The sequence below is a fragment of the Pteropus medius genome, unplaced genomic scaffold, assembly GCF_902729225.1.
Source record: "Pteropus medius unplaced genomic scaffold, Ma_sr-lr_union100, whole genome shotgun sequence".
NCBI lineage: Eukaryota > Metazoa > Chordata > Mammalia > Chiroptera > Pteropodidae > Pteropus > Pteropus medius.
In genome coordinates, this window is record NW_024347788.1 from 4,531,562 (window position 1) to 4,543,637 (window position 12,076).

Sequence of the window (12,076 nt, forward strand, 5' to 3'; positions counted from 1 at the left end):
ACTCAGCTTAAATAATTATCAATTTATAGACAATTTTATTTTATCTCTACACCTACTAGTTTCCACTTTTCACTTTATTATTTTAAATCAAGTTCCTTATATATATAAATTTGTCCAAAAGTATATTGACGTCAATCTATAAAATATGCCATGATACCATTGTTCTACCCAAAGATGAAGAATAATAATTTAGTTAAAAGTCAAGTCAGTGTTTAAATTCTTTTAGTTTACCGATAAAGTTTTTAAACATGTTTAATATTGTTTAATTTAGAATTTGGATCAGTTGCTATGTCTCTGAGATATATTTAATCTATAAATTTTCTCTTCCTGTCTTTTATTTGTTTAAGAAACCAGATAATTTGTTCCATGGATACCTACAGGCTGAGTTTTACTGATTTCATTTCTAGTTGTCATTTAATATGTGCTTGTATTTTGATAATTAAAGGAGTTTAAAAATCAGATTCAGATTTGATAAATCAGATAAATCAGATTCAGGTTCAGATTTGCCTTTCTGGCAAGACAACTTCATAGGCTGTCTCGTGATGGTCTCTGTTTTGTGATGTTAATAGCTACTTAGTTTCATTTTCTGGATCCCTTATTTCATTAAAAGTTGCAAATGATGACATTGTCACTCCTTCATTTGTATCTGAAATTTCTATAAAAAGTCTATAGGTGAAGCAAAACTTTGCCTCTAACCTCCTAAGGTCTCTACTGGTCCTGAGAATTAAATTGACATGAGACAGATTAATAATAGAAAAGCATACAAATTTTTCATCCTCAGCTCACTGTCTCTGGTGATAAGAACGTGTTTTTCTTCTGGGCCAGGGGAGGGCGTCGTTCCCACTGCAGTTTTAGCTCAGGCTTTCGTGAAGGAAATGGTAGGTCAGAGCGCCCTTCCTGCACCTGCTATTCTCCAGGTGCCTTTAGCTCAAAATAATCCCTATGCCAAGCTGGCATATTTTGAGGTGTCGTATTCTGCCAACTTTCTAGTATATTTTCTTCATCAAATAGGAATTTATATGAAAAGGCAGAATAAATGCTTGAGTTGTCCCTTTATTTGCCAACTTTCAAATTAATAAGTTATTTACCTAACATTCTGCAACTTTGTCCAATGAATTTTCGTCATTATTGTTTTATTGTCATTACGAACTTATGATATTAAATATATTTGATGTGTTTTAATACTTCACAATTTTATTCTTATGACTCAAATCATTTTTTTTCCCCCTTTGGCCAGTGGCAGCCTTTACAAGTTGGTTCCTGACTCCTTTTGGAATACCTTTAGTTACTTTTTGAAACTCCTTTAGAGTCTGCCATGACAAATCTCACATGTGTCCTGCCTACGATCTGCAGCCAGCACTTTATTCAAGCACTCTTGGCTCCTTTCTTTAGGTAATGTCGCAGAGTTTATAATCCATGTACACACACTTACTAGATTGATCCTGGTGTCTCGGTCCTTTTCATTGGAAAATTAATAAATTAATATTTCTCATAAGGTAAAGCTGTTATGAGTTCATACTAAAACTTCCAATTAAATTTTGAAAAACAAAGATTTTACTTACCCATTTACAGCTCTTTTTCATTAGTTCCATTCCAAATATGTGGTCCCCAGTACCACCAACAGAATTATTTATTTGCTTATCATGCAATTATGACTGTGTTACAATTATAATGCTAATAATGCCTCCAAACTTATGACAGTATTAAAATAACAATACCAGCACGACTTTCAACTTTGTGACTATAATCAGGTAAAGATTTTCCTTTTGCTTTCGTTTGTTTGTTTGTGTTGTCATCAGGTAACAGTATTTGAAGACATTTGAAATAATCTTTCTGTTAGTTATATCGACCACTGTAGATATACAGTTAAGGTCATTTCTCTGTTTTGAATTTCAAATTTTATAAAGTTATTTCTAAAGAAAATGTTCTTATATTGATATATACGATAGATATATGATTATGATGTTAAATACCCATAGTAGCCCGAGCCAGCATCTTTATGTGAGCATGTGTATATATATACATATACACACATACACAATTATATATACCCATAAATATAAATAATGCATAGAATGTATGTATCCATGATATTTGTATCACATATATCACATATATTAACTGTATGTGTGTATACTCACCCATAATAAGGAAATATCTATAAATTTTTATGGTTATTGAGTATTTAAATGTAATGCAGTATTAAATTTGTTTCCCTGCCTCTTCTGCCTCTATAGATATAATTACATGAAGTTTTTACTTACATTTATTTATAGAATGGAATATATCAATGTGTTTCTTAATAGTGGACAATTTATTTTGTGGAATAAACCCTACATGGTCATTATGAAAATGTCTGGGCCTAGCTGCTTTCGTGAGTGATCTCTTTAGTTACTCTTTTATTTCTCTATATTTAGTGACCCTTTTTTGATTTATAGACTAGAATCATGTCTATAAGTGATCTTTTCTTAGAAAATTATTCATTTAATTAAGTTTTCCAATGTACATATATAGAATTGTGCAAAAATCACTGAGTAATTTTTTTTTTAAATTTACCCACCTTATTATTTCTAATATATATATATTTTTGGTTTTCTATATTTTACCTGATTAAATTGGCTGATGATTTGTCTACTTTGTTTTCTTTCTCTTTCTTTTTTTCATTATTTTTTTCTTTCTTTCTCTTTCTTTCTTTTTTGTAAGTAATGAAGGTTAAATTTTTACATATAATTCAAATGAGAAACCTACATTTGAATCCTGACTTGATCACTTACTTGGATTTTGGCAGATTGTTTAATCTCTCTAAATGTCTGTATCTGTGATATAGTAGAATATAAGGAAATGAGAAACATATAATTTTTGCTCAATAATTGGTACCTGGTAAACAATTAATATTTGGTATTATTATTAGCTACTGATAACAAATAAAACAAGAAAAAATTATTCTTATGTGTATTTTTAATTATTTTAGCAGAACTACTTATTAATTGCACTAAGATATATAATGATTGTCTTATTTAGAACAGCTATATAGTTAATGGAAGCAGAGTAAATCACTTCATAAAATTAGCATGGCTAAAATTATGAATATTATATTTCTTAATGATCAAATCTATAGCGTTGATCATAATGATTATTGTTTTCAAATTTAGACTTTCCCATAAAATGAATAATTTTAAATTATTTTTTGCTTATTATTCAACACAAATAGACAAAAACACATCTAAAAAAAAGGTATATTGAACTAGAAATGCTGAAACCAGAAATGACTGTGAAATAATCTTCTTATTATTATGCAGCTAATATTTGAGATATTATTAATGCCTACTTTGAATGAACCAGCAATCTTCAGAGTATTTTGTTAAAGAAGTAAGTAAAAAAAAAGAGAGAGAGAGAGAGAATATCAAATAGATTTAACATGCTAAGTAGAAAAAACAATTATTCCCATCCTATAACATCATAAAAAGGTAATAGATCATGTACTTTAGTAGAATCACATAGTAAAAATTATATCTAATTAGAATTATAAGGAACTCTAATAAATATAGAAATTAGAAAACTCTAAATAAAGTTACCTTTTATTCAGTAACTAGTGTATCTTTGTTTTAATGAAATTGCATTAGAATTGTTATATTCTCAATATGCGAAGTCCAAATTAACAGGAGGAATGTTGTCATTGTGTGTGCGTGTGTTGTGTGCATGTGGTGTGTTGTGAGAGAGAGAGTTTTAAAAATATCAGTGTACTAACAGATTATCTTTCTGTTACATTCTAAAACATATTTTTAAGCATGAGTAGTTTTAATAGAGTGTGTAAGATAACTGCTAGTTTATGATATCCATCCAACAAGTATTCTTTTAGTTACTACTCTGTGCCTATAATATGTTAATATTAAATCATATTAAAATTCAGGAGATAATATTTTATGGACAAGTATACACATGAATCTGTAATTAAAGTAAAAATGTACTGCAATGTTCAAAGTTTGACTGCCTTGAAGCTATTTTTAATAACACTGTCACATATCGTATATGTGCATATATATATAGCCTTACCGAAACTATATAATTCTGAAACTAAGCTTGCTAACCCTTCCATTGTTTAAAAAACTACATTTTTTTTAAATGTAAAATACAATGAAATCCCAATAGCCATGTCTCTCAACTATAGTAATTTCAAATGTCTTTCACAAACGTTCATATTACATGAGTTCTGACTGCGGTAAAATGACAACTGTTTTTCTCTTAAAGATTTTTCTCTAATTTTGTGTCTGTTAATAATGGACTGTAGCATGTCCCTGAGGCCTAGGGCACGAGACCTGTTTCAGAGTCTGGGGTATGCGATGTCATTTGTGATCAGGAAAAGTGAGCATGGCAAGGTGGGAGGAAAGGGAGTACACACAGGATATTTGACTTTCAGAATAAAACACTCTGTGCAATTTATTTTACCCGATTTCTCCTTCCCTTTTTCCCACTCCAATTATCTCTCTTATTCAACTCCTATTACAGATCTCAGCCGCTGGCAAAAGTTGCACACAGAACGATTCCTCTGAGGCAGAAGCTCATGCTCATCCCTTGGATTGCCCAATAGCCCCTCTAAATTTTGTGCCTTGAATTCCCAGAGCACATCACCCTTACAATAGCAGCTGGTGACCCCGAAATGATAAGTAGAAGCAAAACGTCCCAGTTGCTTGTGGTAACTTTACTTGCCCAAGGTCAGAACAACCCAGTTATCTGTTTAGCAATCCCTGGTGAGGAATTGTACTGATTTTACCTTTCTTCTGAATGAGTCTGAAACTCCAGAATGCCTTGTAAAAACAGAAATGTGAATTTGAAAATACAAATCATCTTCATGACAGCGTTGTCTTTAATCTTAAGTGCTGGACTGAGCATTCTTTAGACTCTGGTGTAAGCAATGATTTGCTTGAGTACAAGTGGCTAAAAAGAACATGCATCGTAGGCCCTCTGGGGTTTGGTGACAGTTCACCATAAATAAACCTAGTAGAGGAAGTTGCAGGGAGGGGAGGGGTGGATAAATAGAGAATAGCCTAGAAAGTAGCCCAGTGAGGCAGGCCTAATCATGATACTCATCAAATAAATGGATTGGCCTTCTCTTATTTCTGGAAGACCATTGCCTCTTTCTTAGAAAGCTCTTAATCATTACAAATTTCATCCTCACCTAATAAAAATTAGTGATTATCAAATTAGTAAGTGGCTCTACAGCTCAGGCGCTTAATTAAAAATGTTTGACATCATTTTTCTTTCCTAGGTTTTGGAAGTTTAAAATCTTAGCATGGATATTGATCAGTCAGCTACTTTAGGATGCTAGGCCTCTCCACCCCTCAGCATCACCCTTAAACAAGTAGCTGATGGGCTTCTATCAATCAGTACTAGCCATAAATGATTACATGTTTGCTATGAGACATGTGTTGTATATGCATTCATTTAATTCTCAAAAAGTTAGAAATACAGCATTATTTTGCTATTATTTTCTTATGCAGTTGAAGAAACTGAGGCTTAAAAATATCACATAATTATTCTAATGTCTCATTGATAATAAATAGAAAGCAAGTATTTGAAACATATGGTTTTCACACTGGAAAGCCCATTGTCTCTCCAGTATAATACCATAATTCTCATTGTTTTATAATCAAACGAACCTGTGGGAAAAGTATGCGTTGTAATAAATGAGACTAATATATTAAGATGTAGTGTTGCCAGGGCAGAAGTTAACTGGCCTTTAGTAGGGGAAATGCTGACTTTCTAAATTATCTTAATTTACAATTACAATTTAAAAAGTACCCACTAAGATAAAAACATTTTAAGATCAATGAAAATATGTAATTTTGAATGGAACTTATAGAGGAAAATAAACTGAGGACAGATGTGCAATGCCCGGTTGGCGAATTGGTATGTACATGTATCTCTTCATATATACATATGTGTATATATGGATTACATGTATATGTAAGAATGTAAACATACATATACATATATACGCATATATATATATATATATACACACACACACACATACATACATACACACACACTTTGACACATATACACACAAGCTTTTAATGTAGCTCTTTGATATCATCCCATTTGGATATAGTATAATTGTATTCTATATAACTACTGTATAAAATGTAATTCTTTGATATTGACCTGTTGGCTACTATACAATTACTGACTTAATTAATGGTTTGTGTTGCAATCTCCAGCACCCAGATTATGCAATTAAAATAAATAATCAAATCTTTATTTTGTTTCCATAAGATATGGCTAATGTTTGCAGGTGCATATTTTTCTCAGCCTGGTTCTGTTTGTAATATGGACTCCAAAGGCAGATTTGAGCTGTGTACTATCTCTGCCTTTGATTCTGATCAGATTGTATATCTGTTGATACCAATTCTTAAAAACTTTGTAGATTTTCTAGGGGATTTATAGAAATTTTTTTCTCCATTAGAAAAAGTCATATATAAAAATTTGGATGGAATACTTTACATTGGATGTCCTATAAAGCTGGAGTAGGACAATACCATTAAGATTCTTAGGGACACTTATTTTCTGTTTGAGGCACCAACTTAAAACTTTCTGAAATCTAAACAAGATTTTTACAATCACAATGTCAGTTTCATCTTTGTATTATGTTTGTCAACAATGCCCTTGATGTAAGATTAGTTCAGAAGTCATTTTATAATTTTAGCATCATTTATCATCTACAAGGCTAGGAATGAGAAAATTCATCTTCAGACACAGAAAGCCATAGCTTCTTTATATTTGTTCACTCATTCCTTAGCTTATATTGCTGCAGTCAGATTTTACAAAGCTCATTACAAAGAAGCCAGACAATATCTTCAATAGAATTCTCCTTAATTTCACATCTACTTTCACTAGGTACATTTTTTTTTAAGGCAATTTTTTTTTTTTTATTATTAAAGATTTTCTACCACTACATAATAACGCTTATCCTCCAGAGTCATCATACTTCTGCTAACTCTCTCTTCATGGTCATTTTAACTTCCAATTGCCACATGGTCTCAAATTTACGGACTCAAATTTTAGAGATTTTTTTGTGCATGTGGCAGCAGGGTGGGGTGGAGTGGGCAGTGCTGGTGGAAAAACTTCACTGTTAGTTGTACAGGAAGTAATTAATCTATGTTAATAGATTATGTTAATCTATGTTAATTACTATATGTCACATTAACCCTAAACTTAGCAACGTAACAGCAATAAGCTAATAATTTCTATGAATCGGAGTCTTAGGCACATCACAGTGAACACTGCTTTTTTCTGCTCATTGGTGCCTGATATCTCATTTGGGAGACTTGAAGGCTTGGTACTGGAATTATCTGAAAGCTTATTATTTAGCTGTTTGATGAGTGGATCCATAATATGTGGAGAGAGAGAGAAAGAGAGAGGAGCCATGTTAACTTTTAGCTTCAGAAGTCAGACAGGACTGCTTCCGTCATGTTCTCCTGGGTGAGACCGTTACTGTGTTCTTGCCCAGTTTTGAATAGGATGAGAAATCTTTTTGGTGCAGATGTGTCAACATAATGTAAAAAGAGAATGCGGGATTGGATATAGATTAATGTGGTCATATTTGGAAAATACCATCTTCAGCATCTAGCAACATGAGTTGACAAAAAAATACCAAGAAACAGGAAGTTCAGAAGTCGTGAGAAAAAACTTATTATAGAAATTGCAAGTTGTGCAATAAAATAAAGTAGCTTTAATCACAGCACCAATATTTCAGAATATGTTGAAGTATGAGTTAATTTTTTTGTCAACGATTACATAAGTGATGCATTTTTAATGATAAGGATAAAGGCATAGGAAATATGTACATGTTAAGATTATTCATAAAAATTTTCACTTTACTAAGTCATTCCTGGCTACTTTATAAAATGTGAATAATCAACTATATATTACAATACAGGTATAATTTCACAGGTGTGAATGTTGTGTGTATTTTTAACAGCGAGTCATCACTGAGTCTTGGCAGAGATCAGGAATAAAACTGATAAAATTAAATTCTGTATGGAATGGTTTTATTGAAATATTTTTTATAATATGCCAATATAAATGATTATAGTTTACTTGATTCTCTGCCAGCAAAAGTCCTTCATTCTGCATAACTGGGTCATAGTCTTTAGCTAAATGTTCGAAACAACAACGGTAAAGCATATATGAAAAAAATGCAAACCCAATGTTAAAGACATAGAGGAATTTTATTATTCATTTCTTTCTGTAATTTCCTGTTGTTTAATGAAATACAGTGAAATGATAGTCAGAAGAAAGTTCCAGAAAACAGAAATGTGAGCCACTTGCCCAAAAGCTGTCTGGTGAAAAGATTAGAAAATTTGGATGATCTGGGGTCTAAAATTTTATACTCTGCTGGAAAATGTAGGTTACAATATAATTTTCCATTGAGTCTATTTCTTGAACACATAGCTAAAGATAAACCAAAACAAACAAACAGACAAACAAACAAACCAGGAAAGAATAAAGGCAATAGATTTACACTCTGGATAAGCTGCAGATAAAAACTGTTTTTCGAGTGAAAAGGCCTCATATTTCTCACCAGACGCTTTAACAATACCTATCATTTATTGCATCCTTGGCACTTAAGATAGGTGAATGGCAGGCAGAACAAAAATCAAGTAACCATTATCATTACCATCATTCTCATTCATCAACAGCATATCAGTACGTTGTGCATATGTCGAATGAAAAAATATCCACTATTAAGTGTGGATTGATGGATAATTTTAACTACCTCACAGCTTTCTCAGTGAATGAGCTCTTAGAAGAGATTAGAACTCATCATAAACTCTGTCATTAGTGTAATCAGTAGAATTCCATTACACTTGCTGCTTATTTATCAAATATGTTCCAATTGAATGCTGAAAAAAAAAAGCCTCATCTGCTTTGTCTCCCACAAGTGCTCCATAAGCCAGCAACCATTGTCACAGCATAAATGAGAGAGCCATGTGTATAGGCAGACCATATCTGGTCTATACAGCACTCTGTGTTCTTCCAGAAGACTGAGCAGAACTCCATAAAATTACCTGGGCTTGTTTTTGTCTGAAGAATTTTGAAATTTTCCACACATACAATGGGGTAAAATTGTTTTAGTAAAGCATATCTTAAAAAGCATGGTAGAGCTGACAGTTTTTAAATATTTGTGTTCCTACCTGCCGACTTGCCAAAAGGCTCCACTATCTTTTTTTTTTTTTCTATTTTCCCAATACGTGGAGGTGTAAATTGAAACTGTGAGTTAGTGGAATTTGTTTGAGACCAGCTGCGTTCTACCCTATCGGTGGTTATTTTGAAGACCAGCATTAATAAACATTCTTCTCTATTTCCCATTAATGATAGTTCTTTAACCTTCACTACAAGCCTCAGGACTGTGAAAGAAAAATTCACCGCTGCTGACTTTGAATTTAAATAGAGGACATTAATTTTTTTTTGAAGCTAAACTCTGTGTGGGCAATTTCACATCCAAGTAGCAGTAAAATAGTGCATTAAGAAAAATTCTCCTGCTGTTATGTTTTTCCTTTGCTGATTATTATCTTCCCCGTGTTTTTCTGCATACTGAAATACAACATGCGTGTAGAAGTGGGCCACTTGAGAGTAATGTCAGTAAGAGGCAACAGCCCTGGACAGTGCATCATCCTTCTCTATGATCATAAAAGGGAGACAATGCCAGCGGTCTTGTTCAGGAGATTACAAAAGCAACGGAAAATCAATGGATTATAAATGACCTTCTGTATTTTTTAGTATTTTTACAAAATAAGAAAATTTTATATCTTCCTATTTCAGGAAAAATGTGTGGTTAAAAGTATGTGGAAAGCACCATTAATCAATATCGCCATGATACACTTTGTTGCCATATATCAGATGTACAAGAGTAAGAGACACTAGTATTTGCTGAAGACTACAAAGATGAGTTCTCAGTTCAACTGAATCAATAACTTCATCATACATGCGTGGTACTTCCAAGAGAGCATAGTGTGAAGTGTCTTAGCAGTAACTAAATTTTTCCGCATAAGAAGTCTTATGTGTCACATACGTAATGTTTCCCATAGTAACTACATTGAAAACATCTTCTCTTTTTAATGTATAAAAGAAAAAAGACCTCCATTAATGAAATATTAAAGCTGATTGACTTAAGTATATGAAGATTAAAGTTATTCAACAGCAGTGTGATATTATCCTAGATTATTAATGTTTTTGACTCATCTCTCCACTTGTACCTAATTTATCAAATTGAATATAGTGGTTATTCAAATATTTACTGTTTGTAGGATGATAACAATGTATAGAAGAAAAGTATTTTAACTAAATTTGGTAAATTACAATAAAATCCATCTTAATCATCGATGTCTGAAGCAGCACTTGGTCAATTAATCAATATAATCAGTTAAAGCATGGAATTATGAATATTGACACATACACAACTCACACATTTTATTAAAAAGTGTAAATGTACATTCACTATATGATCTTGTGTTGCAGAGAGTGTGTTCTTTAGAGAGTTGAGCTTTGTTCTGTTTTTTTTGCATAAACAACATCCGTAAAGGGTCATCTATGATTTTATTGTTTATCTACAAATACTCAATAGGACAGCAACATTTGAGCTTTTTCACATGTAAAGTTTACAAAGTGTTTAACTTAGTTTTTCATAAAAACAATAATTCTATTTGCAATTAAAATTTTCACCTCGTTGAAAATATTTAATTAAAAACAGAATTATAGAAACAATTATAACTGGCATATAGTGTCTTTAAAAGAAGTGGCTCATTTGTAAGAGCATACAGCTCAAAAGATTGGATTAGCAGTGCATATGGGGTCATGAGAAAAGAATTCATTATTATTGCTCAGCATGTCAGGTGCGTCCATCAGAGGGTATTGTAAAAAGCAATGAAGGTAAATAGTTAACACTGAAGGCTAATTAAGCCAGTGATTTTGTTACATTGGAGTGCTACTGTTCATGTACATGGTCATAATTCCCTCTGGTTTTTAGAGATAGCATTTGTTGTTCCGGTGTGTGAGGTAGATGTTCACTAAAAGTTTGGTGAGTTATTCAGGAATTACATATTGGCTAAAGACACAATGTAAACAAACCAGAGACATGCACTTTTTAATGTTTATTTATAAGCAGAATTGTCTATTTTCAATTAGAAATGGTCTTAGAATGTCAAGTAACACATTCATGAGAGGCACTAGATCACCAACTTTTCGGACTTCTTCTCTGTCATTGTTTTACTTTTACCATTGTTTCTAAAAATTGAAACAAAGATTGGCTGAAAGCTCATTCTGTGGAGACATTCAGAGAGAATCATTCAGTTTCTTTTCTGTGCTAATCACGGTGCTAGAAAAGTAACGAGACTATCTCATGCAAGCATTTGAGCAGACAATAGCATAAAGCTTAATTTTGCTAAAATTTCTATACTCAGCCAACATATCATTAAAGTGTGAGAAGAAAATTAGGTATTTTCAGACATATATAAATTCGGGAAATATACCTCGAACACACACATTTTTGTGAAACTAATTGGGTTAAAAATATTTTTATTCCAATTGTTAAAAGAAGATAAGAAACCAAGAAAAGGGAAGATAAGCAGTCCATAAATTAAGGGAGCAGTCTAAAATAAAAATAAAAATAAATTCCTGGAGTAGCTGTCTTAGTGGATAACCAGTTAGATTGGACATAGATGCCTGGGATTTCAGAAGAGAGGATGTCACCAAAGAAAGGAACTAATTGCAAAATGATATGAACCAGTTAAAAAAAAAAAAAGAAAGAATGGAATAAAAATACTGTAATAGAAAGAATTGCAATTGGAATCTTCAGGAAGGTCATACAAGAAAAGACCTGGCATTACAGTTTATTACTATTGCAGTAATAGATCTTTTTTCTAATTTCACTATTTCTTCATCATCCCCTCATAAATGAAAAATATCCTTTGATTATGGTGTATCTGAGAAGCTTTGATTGTTATCTATGCGACACATATTTTCAGACAGTTTTTCCTTGCAATGCCATCACAATAGTCTCTGAGCATGCTAAATA